Genomic DNA, 13,960 nt, shown 5'->3' with positions numbered 1-13,960 from the left:
CTCCAGCTCACCCTAACTCGCAGTTGTGCCTGTAGGGTTGAAGGAAGATGCGGGGGCGGGGCGATTCAAAGATGAGGATCCTAACTTCGCTTCAAATCAATACAGACTCCAGGAAACCAGCCCTGTCTGACCAAGATCTAAGCTTCCAAGGCTCCAATTCCACAGTTAACTGCTGCTTGAAGCCCATGTGTCACCCTGGAACTGATTTCATTAAATCTTATCCTGTTCCCTGTGCTCCCCTTTGCTACATTCATGGAAGAAAAATTTAATTTCAAGACAACAATTTGTAGTGTATTAATTATTGAAACTGTCCTACTAATCGGTCTTGAAACTGTCCCATTGTTATTTTTTCTCAATAAAATTAATTAAAAAATTAATTTCATCCAGCTCTTCTCATATTCCTTTATTTTTTTTCCTTCTCCCTCATTGTTTTCTTTTTCATTTGCTCTCCTCGTCTACTCTTCCTCCTCCTCCTTGTCTTCCTCTTCCTCCTCTTCCTCTTCTTCTTCCTCCTCCTCTTCTTCTTCCTTCTCCTCCTCCTCTTCTTCTTACTCCTCCTCTTCCTCTTCTTCCTCCTCCTCTTCTTTCTCCTCCTCCTCTTCTTCCTCCTCCTCCTCTCTCACCCCTTCTCCCTCTCTCATACATTCAATGAAAGCAAAACTTGGCTAGTTAAAAATTGACCTTCAGCATGCAGGCCATTCTAGTGACCCTTTGCCTGCTGCCTAGAGCCGAGCACTCTGCATAACCTGACCTAAGGCTACCTTTCTGAGTCTAACATTTTACCAGAGCCTCACCCTGTCTCCATCACATTGCTTCCTTTCATTCTGAAATATCAAATGCTCAGCCTTCAGTGAGCAGCTGAGTGTCTCAGGGCTGTTTGATTATTCTGGAAATAGGGCGCTGCCCCACCACCACCACCACCAATTCAATGGCCTAGAAAATTCCCCGTGTTTCGCTCGTGCTATTCTGAAAGGAAATTCTCTTAGGCCAGTGTTCAAAATAAAAGGAATGATTATCAAAATGAGACCACTGAAAGACTTTTTTTTTTTTTTTTTTTTTTTTTTTTTGTCTTTTTTTGAAGAAGACACTGTTGGAATTGCATTACAGTTTATGGGTGCTACTGAGGATTTGAAACCCACTTTTCAAAGTATAACCTGATGCTAGTCACTGCAGTTCCATCTAGAGCTCAGCTAAGAACGAAAAGTGAAGACTATTCTGGGCCTGGGGTGAGCTCTGTGGTAGTGTTCACCTAGCAAGTGTGAGCCCTTGGCTCACTTCTGGAACCCCAAAAGGGTAGGAGCAGACACTATCACAAAAGTAAATTCAATATACTATTTTCCAATGAGCAATTCTATATGTTTCACAGAAAGATTATTTACTTTAAAAAAAAAAACTTTCAAAAAGTTTCATTAATACAACTGGGAAAGTTCAGAATCAATTGATTTATTGATTTCTGCTTTTTTTTTTTTTTTGCTTGTGTAAGTGATTTGCAAGATTATAAGAAATAACCAGAAGTAAGAGAGAAAGTGGACTTGGATCTTTACTTTCTCCCTTCCTACCAAGATGGAGGGGTACAGTCAAAGTTCCTCCTCACCCCAGAATATGGAGGTCCCTGGAGAGGTGTCGAAAGGAGCCTTCCCCATAATTGCCCGAGCAGCACATAGAATGTGCCCTCTCCCCTGGAGGGGTTAACCTTGGAGAGAAGAGAAGCGTCTCCTCATCCTCAGAAGCCCACCTGGAAATGGGCAGCACTGGGCCATCTCGGGCTCCACGGGAGGAACAAATGTATCTCGGCAGAAATCACAGTTTGGGAAGAGCATGATGTGGCTTTTCTGGATGATAAGACATGCTTTTGGACAAAGGACTCCTGTAAATTTTACACTCAGAAGTAAAATGATTTTAATTTTATTAGTTTTTAGGATCCATTAGAAGTGACCTGGTCCAGCAGTGGATCTTGGCAGAAACCCACGTTGGTTGCATGACTAGGGCTCTCCCTATTAGGTTTTTCAATGGGGCAGAGAGGCGAAAGTAAAAGAAAGAGAGGGAAAGGTCTTCATAACCACTGGGCAGGACAGGAGAGGATCTGAGCGAGGTGCAGGAGGCTCTCACCTGAGACAGGAAGGCTGAGACTTCATGGACGTTTGATGGGAGCGGAGTTTGGGGTGCAGCTCAGTGACACCTAAGGAGCTGACTGGGGCTCCCTGGTGTGCACAGAAAAGGTATCCAGAACTCGGGTGGGAAAGGAAGAGGAAGTGGCCATTCGGAAGATAAGCTGTTGTTTGGGATTCAGCCATAACGAATCAGGGCCTTGATCATTTTTGTACTCAGGTGGGAACCTGTCACCCCTAGCCAGTATTTTCTAACTGAGGCAAGAAAACACCCACACTGGCAGTATTTAAGCACCAACTCAGTGTCTAATACTTAGGTGTAGGCCAGTAAGAAGCACAAATATTCCTTCTTATTGTTTTTAACCACAACATTATCTGCTGTTTAGCATTTCAGGTCGTTGCAGAAAAATTTTAGAAATAAAGACAACTTCACTGTTACATAATAATTGCCTGTTCTAGTTTTTGGTGATGCTGAGGTTTGAATCCAAGCCCTTTGCGCTGAATTACAACCCCAGCCCCACTCTGCCTCTTTCAAATTTTAAGACAAGGTCTTGTTACATCACTACCTTGCCTAGATGCACTCAAACTTGCAATCTTGCCTCAGTCTCCTGGAGCACTGGAAGTGTAAGAGGGTGCCACTGAGCCTGAATAAAGTTTATCTTAAGGAGAAAAAGAAAACTAGACATGTTAAAGTTATTTTTAAGTAGAATTGTCACTAAGATTCTTGGTTTTGTTTGGCTTGGTTTTGGGTTAAAATTTATAGTTCATTTTCCATTTATATCCAGGAGAGGCTAAGAAAATCAGAGTGTTTGCTTCAAGCTGTGCACAACAATGAGGATACTACTTTGTTAATTACAGGGTTTGGACTTCCTCTCTCCTCTCTCCCATTCTAGTCCAAATCCCAAGTCTGATGTTTATTGTAAATATAAATTCAATTACAAACAATATCCAAATGGGCAGAGTTTGTTAGCCAGGAAAAGGAAAGATGGTCTTCAGTGTGTCTCTGTGTGCACACCATTTCCTGTCTTCTTAGGCAGACTTTACTGGATCAATTATAAAGATTAGAAGAAGGAGACATGGCTCCAAACCTACACAGAAAGAATAATGCGACTAAAAGTACAGAGGAAACAAAAATATGGAAACACATGAGCAAAAGCTTATCTGTTTTTCAAGTAATGCTGGAGTAATAACTCCTGTTTTGTGATGCTTTTCCCAGAGCTCAAAGATTTCTCAGGGCCCTGCAGGATTCTCAGAGTAACCATCAGCAGGAAAACAAGGTGATCCTGGGGCTCACATTTCACAAATGAAAAAGGTGAAGTGACAGGACAGTCCATTCTTAGCTCTGGGATGAACAATGCCCCCCAAAGCTCAGATTTTGAGAGCTTGTTCCCCAGTGCCTCAGGGTTGAGAGGCGGGGCCTTCAGGCTTTCACAGCATCATGTGGGCTCTGACCTCATCAGTGGCTGAGCGTGGTGATGAGCCCAGAGCACCCTGTGTCATTTGGAGGTACAGAGACTTTAGGAAGTGGGCCTTGGTGGAGGAAGCAGGTCACTAGTGGTATGCCCCAGAAGGAGATGTTTTGTCTGTGGCCCCTTCCTCCCTCACTCATCCCTCTTCCTGGTCTCCGGGGGAGAACAGCTTTGCCCTACCACACAGCCCCTGTCTCATTACAGACCCAGAAACAGCCAAGCGAGGTGATGATGGGCAAAATCCTCAGAAACTATAAGCTAAAAGATTTTAAACATGAGAAAAAGGTACAACAACAACAAAAGCATCTTTTATCTTCTAAACTGACTTTCTTAGTTATCTTGTCAAAGCAACAGGAAACTAACATGAGCCCTCCATTCAGATACCACATGCCTGAGATAATCAGCGTTAGAAAAGGAAAGGCTCATAGGTTCCCAGTCTATGGTCGGCTGACCCTGCAGCTTCGGGCCTGTGGTGAGGCAGCACAGCATGGCGGGGAACATGTGACCAAGCAACCTGCTCATCATGGCAGTCAGGAAGCCAAGAGAAAGGAGGACAAGTGTACCAAAGTCCCACAGTCCTGTTGGAGGGTACACACCCTGATGACCTAAGCTCCTCCTTCCAATTCCACCTCCTAAAGGCTCTACCACCTCCTAGCAGTGCCACCCTGCAGTGTTCTCATCCCAAATATAGCATGCCGGGAAGTAGCATGATTTATTAAAACTCACTTGTTGATGGAGAAGGCTTGAATGGCTGGGCATTGTGGTGCACACCCGTAATCCCACAGACTCCAGAGGCTGAGGATTACAAATCCAAACCCAATCTGAGCAATTTAGTGAGACCTTGTCTCAAAATAAACATAAATAAACAAGGCCCAATGCAGTTAGCACTTCCCTCTGCTGGGATTCCCAGAGTCCTTCCACCTGGATTTGCATGTGTCACTTTGAGTGACAATCGGAAAGCATTTCCAGAGTGCAGCTGAGCTTTCAGAGTCCATACCACCCGCTTCCCCAAAACCAGAATATAAAAGATTAGCCTTTGGAAGCAGAGTGACATGCTGGTGCTGACAGAAGCAAGGTATAGCTTTGTGGCTGCCTAGGACAAAGCTATTGGAGTACACTGAAAAGTCTTCAACCACAGATATACCAGAGAATTTAGCTCAGTGTAGGCCACAATGGGAAGCTGGGGGAAACTTGAGTGTGGCTTCAACAGTTGTCTCTTATATTTTCCCCAGGATCCACATTGTTGCAGATCCACCCCGATGAACATTCAGAGCTCACAGGCTCAAAATGAGCTGGCCAAGCAGAGCGGCTGAGGAACGAGGCTGCAGCCCGCGCTGCTCTGGGTGACTTGCCCATGCTGATCTCCCATGAAGTGTTCATGGAGGCATTTGAGGGTGCACACAATGAGCTCCCGATGGTGATGCTGCAGGCTCAGAAGCCCTTTTCCTGCATTCCTTTGGGGTCCCTGATACAGAAGAGGAAAGTAGAGATCCCACACTCAACTGGAAATGCACCAGGTGGAGAAGCAAAACCTACACTTTAAAAACCACACTGATTGGGCTTGATACCCTACTGGCCCAGAATCTTCATCCTGCAGGTAGAAACAAACCACAGGCTAGATTTGTGAGACGTAGACCAGAACTTCTGGACTGCAGGGCCCAGAGCCAGGGCTCATGCTTGATCACCCATGGCCAAGCCTAGGAGCCAAACAGTGGGCAACTGTTCAGACACAGGGATGAAGTAGCCCTTGAAGGTAATGGCAGAGCTCACCAGGCATAGAACTTAAAATCCAAACCTACCTCACTGAGTGGGCCCAGCAGAAAAGACACTTGGTCCACCCATGCTGTAAGAGGATAAAGATTTACCTGATGCACTTTGACATCTGTGGTGGTGTCTCAAGGATGCCAGAGCTGCCTCCAGGGAGTACAAGGGCACAGCTTGTGTGTGCAGTTCCTGACACTGTTCACTCCTTTCCTGGGCTAGATGAGAAATAAGCAAAAGCTTGCTGTTTTCATTCTCTATGGCAAGTCCCACAGCACCACAGAGGACAATGCTGAGCATGTAGCCAAGTCCATTCTGTGAGCGGCTCTGTCTCCAGGAGCTGAATATGGGACATGCCTGTTCCCATAAAGCCACTTGGACCCCGTGCTCAGGAACCAGAAGACCACCTGGAAGACCCTCTTACTGACAAGGAGCCATTATCCTCAGTCTGGAAACATCTATCGCAGTGCCCAAGCATCAGTCAGGTAAAAGACCTGCATTTCAGAGCAGTCCAATTGACCATGTCTAGTCCTAAGTCCCTGAGACTTCTGGTGGAGAAAACTGCAGGCACTTGGCCACCCCGAACTGAGAGATGTTGGATGAGAGCCCCAGCTCAGTGTAGTCCTGTCTGCCCTCAGTCACTGATTCCAGATCACCAATTTCAGATTCTATGGATAGAATATGGCATCTCCATGTCTGCCTTGAAGGACCTGGGGTCACACTCCAGTGTGAGCCACTTAACTTTGGAACAACGCCTGCTCTGCTGGAGAGCTATGATGACAGCAGTGATGTGCAACCAGCGGAATCTGCCCAGACTTGTGCTGGGCTTACGGGCACCTCGAAGAGTATGAGGCAGCCAAAGATGGCTGGGCTTGGCGTTCATCTCTGCCAAGCCCGGCTCTACCACTTTGTGTATCACTGGAGCCCTCGCCATGTCACTGAGTAGTGGTCTCTTCCTTCAGCCCCCACCTTGAGCATGAGCTCTCTAGCCCGCCTCACCATCACTAAGTCCACGAGTTCTGGCCCTACGTCCTTGCTGAGTAGAGAATGTACATGAGGAAATGCAATGCACTCTGCATCTTGCGAGCTTAGTCAAGTGCTATAAAGTGAGATTCTCAAAGGAATGGTTGTATTGGTTAGTTTTTACACTACTGGGACAAAATATTTGACAACTGCAACTTAGAGGATGACAGATTTATTTTGGCGCAGATTTCAAAGGTTTTGGCTGGCCGTAAGACAGGGACATGGTGGAGGGAATGGCAGAGGAAAACTGCTTAACACTTGGTGGCTGAGAAGAAGGGTGAGTTGGGAAAATCTGGGAAAAAAAGGTGGCAGGGACCAGATGCAGTCCCCAAAGTACACCCTGTGGCCTCAACTAGGCCCCATCTCCCAGTATCCTATTTCCCTGTGAGTAATTCAGTAGGCTAATTAGAACTTATGCCATCCAGTCTCCTGTCTAGCAGTCTCTTAGTCCAGTCAGCCTGGCAATCAAGATTAACCAGCACAGAGGCCAAGGTGGCACATGTCCAACCAGGTGAACGTCCACTCTCCAGGGCCAAGAAGGCAGGATTCTTCAGGCTGACCCAGGACTGGTCAGTGAGGTTGATATCATGACACTAACAGTGACATGAGAGTTGTCCAGTTAATCAAAGTAAAATCAATCAATCAATCTTCATGCTAGTTATTGGAAAACCAAGGACTCAGGGGCAGCTACACTGAAAACCTATATATGTGATAGAAATGTTGCCGGTCAAGTGAGGGCTCTTTAAAAAAAAATTAGATAGAAGTCATGAATTGGCAAAATATAGCTTTGCTGATGGCCTTGATGCCACCAGGAGATGCCAGATGATGCTGGATGCCATCAACCAGCATAGCTGGCTGCTGTTGCCAGCTGCTGCTGTTCAGTGCAGCTTATGCCACATGCCATTGGCCAACTCCATCAGGTGCTGCCCTGTCACTGATCTTTATGTGCTGCTGGTCTCCAGTTCACCAGGATTAACTGCTCCTCCTGTTCATTGCTCTTCCTTTTGAAGTGACTGCTCTGTTTCTCTTACTCAGGACACAATAAGCAGTAGGATTGCAAGACCTTTGTGCCCACACTACTGAGAACTATTTCATAAGCAGATGTACAGAACCCCCAGAGCAAAGCCACACAAGGGAGTCAGTACATAAGAGGAAGCTCTCTAAGACTAACCCAGAAGCGGGAGGGGAGTGCTTCTTATGCGGCAGCTGCAGGCCGGTGACTGGTCCAAGTGGGTGCGGAACATGCAGGACATCCAGCTGTCAGGTGGCAAGCCAGCTGTTTAATTGACAGCTATTGTATTTCTGCAAAAATGGCAGAGCGAAAATAGAAATATCTTCATGAGGGGCAGCTGTGTTCATCCAAGCTGTCAGGGTTTGGGGAAGTTTGGAATGTTAAGGCCCAGATTCCTCCCTGTCTGATTTTAGACACATCAGGGTGCTCTCCTTCTTCAAAGAGGAGGCAAAAACATCTGGAGTGGTGGCATGGAGGACTACCTGGGTGATTCTCCTTGAAGGAGGAGCAACTGTCTCCATTTTGGGTGAACTTGACCCTATTTCCCTGTGTTGTTCCTAAAAAGTAACATATTTTCTGAAAGACACATTGGGGTTTTCATGTTTCTAATCAAAACAAAGTACTTCTTAACTGTCTTAAAAATATAAGCGTGGAAAGCTATATTGAGTGTCTTGCTACTTTTCTCATTGCTGAGACAGAACACTCCACACCCAAAGTTAGAGGAGGGTAGCTGTATATCTATCCTAACTATTTTGTCAGAGATGAGCATTCCATTGTCATTTAAATATTGTAGATGTGTGAATTCAGCAAAATAATCCAATATAGTCCAGTAGTCCATAATAGTAGTGGGTTCCACAGGACTGGCATGTCAGAAGTTGTTGACTTGAGCCTTTTACTAATAGCATTTGGACAGGATACCATATCTGCATCTTGTACTATGAATAACTACTACAAAGACAGCAATATGCAATGTATTAATTATTGTAACCTACTAACTTGTTTTGAAACTGTCTCGTTGCTATTTGTTTCTCAATAAAATTAATAATAAAAAACACAGCATTAGAGGAGGAAAGTTTACTTCAGCTTACAGTTTGGCAGCTGGCTCCAAGGCAGGAAGGCATGGCTGAGGTGGATCACAAAGGTGAAACTGTTTCATGGCAGGCAGAAGACAGCAACCAGCAGGTGAAGCAGGAACCCTCTTTCTGTCTCTTGTATTCTATCCAGGCTCCCCTCCCTTAGGGCAGGCAGTACTCATACCCAGGGTGGGGCAGCCTTAATCTCAGCATTGCTCCACGAATCAATCCCAGCATCACATGCTTAATCTCAGCATCACACATCCTAGATCCACCTACCTCTAAAAAGCCCCATCTGTGACTGCACGAGGTTTTGTGGGGACACCTAGACACAAGCCATAACAAGGAGCCAATTAAAGATACGGATTAAGAAACAACAACAAACACTAAAACGTCACTGGGTCTCTGAATCTATTCAAAGAATACTGATGTCTAACTCTTCCTCGTGTGAAGTTACAGTGACAGCGCCTGCCACCTGCGTGTCTTTTCTAAGCAATGCAATGGCTTATGAAGAAGGAGTACTTAGCAGTTGTAACTGAGGGAGTTGTATCCCTCACAGCTTTGTAAGGAATAATGCTAAGTCTTTATTTCCATTATGTCACCTAATACTCTCAACACCACAGTGTCGAAAGTATTATTAATCTCCATTCTGGGAGGGAGGAAACTGAGAAGTTAATTAGCGCGAGGTGCCACCACTAATAGGCTGAGCCTCACCCTTGAACCCAGATCCCTCAGAGGCCAAAACTATGTATACTCATAGCAGCTAAATAAATTGTAAAAGGGCCAGCCAAATAGCTCAGCAGATTAAAGTGCCTCAAGTAGGTGCAGGGGCTGGGGGTTCAATCCCAGGGCCTACTGTGCTGGCCCCGCCCCCTGGGACGTGCTGAGGCAGAGATTGAGACTGGGTGCGGTAGTGAGTCCCTGTAATCCCAGCATTTGGAAGGCTGTAAATAGGAGAATCATTATGAGTCTGATCTAGTAGTAAGACCATGAACACTCTGTAGACCCTTCCCTAAAATACAAAATAATAATAATAATAATAATAATAAATAAGTTGTAAAAGCATTAGAATGAGCATTTTGAAAAACTGCTTTTCACAAAAACAAGCTGCACCAGGGCAGCGTGCGGGATGACTTGCTTCACCTAGGAGGGAGGTGTATTTCCCGGAATAAGAAGGAGGATGAAGCCAAAGGCAAGGGCTGATTCACTTTTCTCTTCCAGATGAGGTACCGTGGTGATGGACTCTGTGAAGGGGGGCTTTTTCTCCTCAGTCGCTTGTGTGGCTCAGCAGGAGGCCAACAGAGCCCTAGAGGCTGGCAGAGGCCCTGGGCCAGTGGCTTCCCCGCCGGCCACCTTTCTCTGCTCCAGGGTCAGAGCTGGACCAGAGTTTGAGCTAGTGAAGCCTCACTTGCATTAATGAGAATCCCAGGACTCTGCTGAACCTAATTCATCGCTGAGAGCCATGAAAAATAGCTCCATAAATCTTCTGCCTACAAAGAAAAGGCTAGTTTCCCAGGTTGGGATAAACAAATTGAGCATTTCAAAGCAGCATGGATGAAACTCACCACAATTTACATACTAATGCAGACAAACAACCTTCCTGTTAGACACAAAGGTGGAGGATGTTGGGTTTTATTGTATGACCTCCATATTTGTCACAGTGCAGTCCCTTGAACTTTGAGCTACTAACCACTACTAACTGGCTTCATCAAGTGTCAGGAAAAAGGAAGCACAGACCATTTAGCTGAGGCCACCATGCTCCAGCAGCCTGGGCAATCTATAGGAGCAGTGTCCCCAGGACTGAGCGCAGAACCGAATGCTGTAGTGCTACAGCAGGCTTTACAGGGAGTTTGTGCTCTCTTATTTCCAGGTGTATTTCTTTTTTATTTTGGTCATGGGGATTGAAGCCAGGGCTTCAGGCTCTACCACTAAGCTACCCAACCGCCACCCTTGCATTGTAGAATGCCACTAGCCAAGAGGTAGGGTTTCTCTTCTCCACACTTACTTATATATGTAATCACACTACTGAAAGCAGGTTGACATTGATTTGAGCCAAGGCTCATTGAAAATAGATAAATACACGCAAGTTATATGGAACATTGTAAAAATAAAAATAAATGTAAGGAACATGAGAAACTAGAAACAACGTAATACCTGGCAGCTGGTTGCATAACTCCAGCATTCTCAGAGGCAGAGACAGGAGAATGGCAGGATCAAGTTCAGCCTGAGCAATTTAGCATGACCCTGTCAAAAAAAAAAAAAGAAAAGAAAAGAAAAGAAAGAAAGAAAGAAAGAAAGAAAGAAAGAAAGAAAGAAAAAAAAAAAAAAGGGGGGGGGCCAGCCAAACAGCCTAGTGGATTAAAATGCCTGCAAGCAGGCACAGGAGCCGGGTTCGATTCTCAGGCCCTCCCCAAGGGCGCACTGAGACAGCAATTGAGACTGGGCATGGTGGTACACACCTGTAATCCCAGCTCTTGGGAGGCTGTAAACAGGTGGATCACTACGAGTCCAATCTAGGAGTGAGACCATGAATACCCTGTAGACCCTTCCCTAAAATACAAAAAAAAGAGAGAAATTGTAAGTCATGAACAATCATTTCCCTACACATACGTTCTTTTTACATTCAAAATTTACCTTGGATTTTAAAAGTGTTTTAAAGAAAATGTACAACAATGTGAGAAAAGAAATACACCGAAGAGTCTACATTGTGAAACCGTAAGTGGCAGTAGGATAGGCAGTGGTCAAGTTTTGAACTGGAGGGTGATCTTTAATGAAGAGGCTGAGAGCTATGCGAGAAAAGAAAGATGCATCCTTCATGTGTCCCCTTGCTTTGGTGACAGCCTTTGGACAGAGGCTCATCTCCTGGAGAAAAGGCTTTTCTTCTCCAGAGTGGTGGTCTGCACTGAGCTACTGGGGAGGGTGGGCCAAGCAGGCTGCTATTGCAGCTTCTGTATCTTTGAACCAACAGAACTGTCTGAGGCTGTGCTTAATTCCTTATCAGAACATGGTGTGATGGAAACTTTGAGTATCTTAAAACACTCCAATGAAAGCACAACTCATAGTTTAAAGGAAGTTAATGATCTACTTCCAGGTGAGAACTAGCATCCTTAATTCAGCTTGGAGACTAGACCAAACGTAAAAGGCAGACTGTACCATTTGACCTTAGCAATGCTTCATTAATTTCCAGGCTATTTGAATTTTTTTTTCACTCCAACTCCCTTCACTAGCAAATGCATTAGGCTTCCCATACAAAAATCATTATGTTTGGTGCAAAGGCCTGAAATACACTAGGCGAGAGCTTTACCACCGAGCTATAGCCCCATGTTCCCATAGAAAAATTATAATCTAAAGCCACTCATGGCGTGCATGCTCGTAATGCCAGTGCTTTAGGAGGCTGAGGCAGGAGGACTCAAGTTTTTGCTTCTGCAAACCCAGGCAATTTAGCAAGAGTTAGTCCCCAAATAAAAAATAGGGTTCAGTGAGGTAGTTCAGTGTAAAGGCCCTGGGTTCAATCTTTAGTTACCACAAAAGGAAAAAAAAAAAATCACATATACACACACACACATGATATGCAAAATAATACATTAGGATAGCAGACAAAAAAGAAAGACCACATTTGTTCATTTACCTCTGACCTAAATCAAGATGGCTGTTGAAGAAAACCCTTAATCTGGTCTTTATCTAATTCTCTCCTCTGGACTACGCAAGTGTACAAAGGCTACCTCTGATCACAACTCTTTCCCACTGGGACTTCACTGTTTAGCCCCTAAATCCAGGAGAAAATACCTCAACTACGAATGAAAGTCCATGGTTATCAAAACCACATCTATTCAATTGAGTAAAAGATGCTTCAGTGTAAACATCTAACACTTAAAATGCAAGAAACTGCCTTGAGAAGTGTTGTGTTTTTCCACTGTCCTCATAAGTTCCCTAGGGAAATTCCAAAGGGAAGAGACCAGGGATAAAGAGCTTTTTGTATTTCTCTTGGGTTTAACTGCGAAAGCAATTTTTGTTCCATTAGGTTTGTAATGCGAGATCTTTCAGAGTAAATTTACACGACAGCCTCTGCATTTATTAATTCATCACAACTAACCCAGTCTTCACTTGTCTAAAAACAAATCACAAATTCCGACATCTACTTTCGCACCGGATTGAGAATTGTTACATGTAGAATTACTCCAGGCTTACAAAGCCTATTTGATTAGTATAACATAAAAATGGCTTGTGATACATAGTTACCAGTTGATCATTCCTGGGTTCTCCTCAGATTTAGTCGGCATCAACTAATTTGCTAATCACAATCTGAAATACCCCCTAGAGGGGATCTAGCTACTCACTGGCTACTAGGTGAAATGAATCTCTTAACAGTCTTGAGGAATGACAAAAGCCTTGAGATATGATCTACTTGTTTGCCAACGCATCTGCCAAGATCAATGCCTTTCTTGATACCCTTTCACATTCATGGACTAGGAAAAGTATGCTGGGAAAACTATGCTGCAATAAATAAAATCATGCTGGTAATAAATACTTTACAATTCTAAAACAGCAGATCCGCTGGAAAGTTGCTTGCTTTGCCCAAGAAATAAAATTCTGGTTAAACTTAGCTCTGCTACCTTCCAAGTTCAATCTCCACATATCCTCAGTGACAGAAAAGTGGACCACATCACCATTGCAGAGCGGAGCAGCCAGAGGATCACTGCGCATAGGGTTAGGAGGCAAACTGTATTCTCAAATACAAAGGTGGCCATGGTGGAAAGTGGGTTTCATTTCATTATTTCATGAGCTCTCAAATTCTCAGACCTGTGATCTGTCTTTTCAAGTCAGCAGACTGAGGGCCACATTGACAGAATGAATTAGGAAGACAGAAGGAGAGCGACTGGGTATCTGAACAGTTAATTTTTCCATTTTAATTGCGATCCACAGAGTGATAAACTAAATTAACTCTCTCCAGAAAAATTAAATGATTCTTCATTAACTAGCCACCCTTGTCTCCCCCTGACAAAAAGAATTCCCAAACTTCCAAAAACCAGTTGTGGTATATGATTGTCTCTTGCTAGGGGAGCTGATGGGACACACTGTCACTGATAGTGGCATTTGGTCAGACTGTACCCATGAGACAACAGCCTGCAAAGGCCATAGAAACAGCATCTGTCCCTCACTGTGAAGATTAGCCATGCCAACTGCTGTGGCTAAGAGAACTTCGTTCTGTCATGCACAGTGGTACCTCAGTTCTAACTTCATTTGTTCTACAATTTTGGAAAAGATAGCCATGTCTGTGTTTCTGTGGGAGCTATGGGTACAGTCGTTTGTCACCCAATGCAGTTTGCAAACAAAAACAAAATTTTGCCAAAGACTTCTGTTTGCAACCCAATTGCTTGTAAAGAAAAGCTTCATGAGCCAAGGTGCCATGGTACAGTGGGTTTAAAATTTTCCTATCAGAAAGCATGCACATTATTCCAAAAAGAAAACAATTACAAACGAACATATTGAGTACATACAAGAAAAGCGCAAGTA

Source organism: Octodon degus, unplaced genomic scaffold, assembly GCF_000260255.1.
Source record: "Octodon degus isolate 3935 unplaced genomic scaffold, OctDeg1.0 scaffold00141, whole genome shotgun sequence".
In the NCBI taxonomy this organism is placed as follows: Eukaryota; Metazoa; Chordata; class Mammalia; order Rodentia; family Octodontidae; genus Octodon; species Octodon degus.
Note: the sequence above shows the minus strand (reverse complement) of the source record.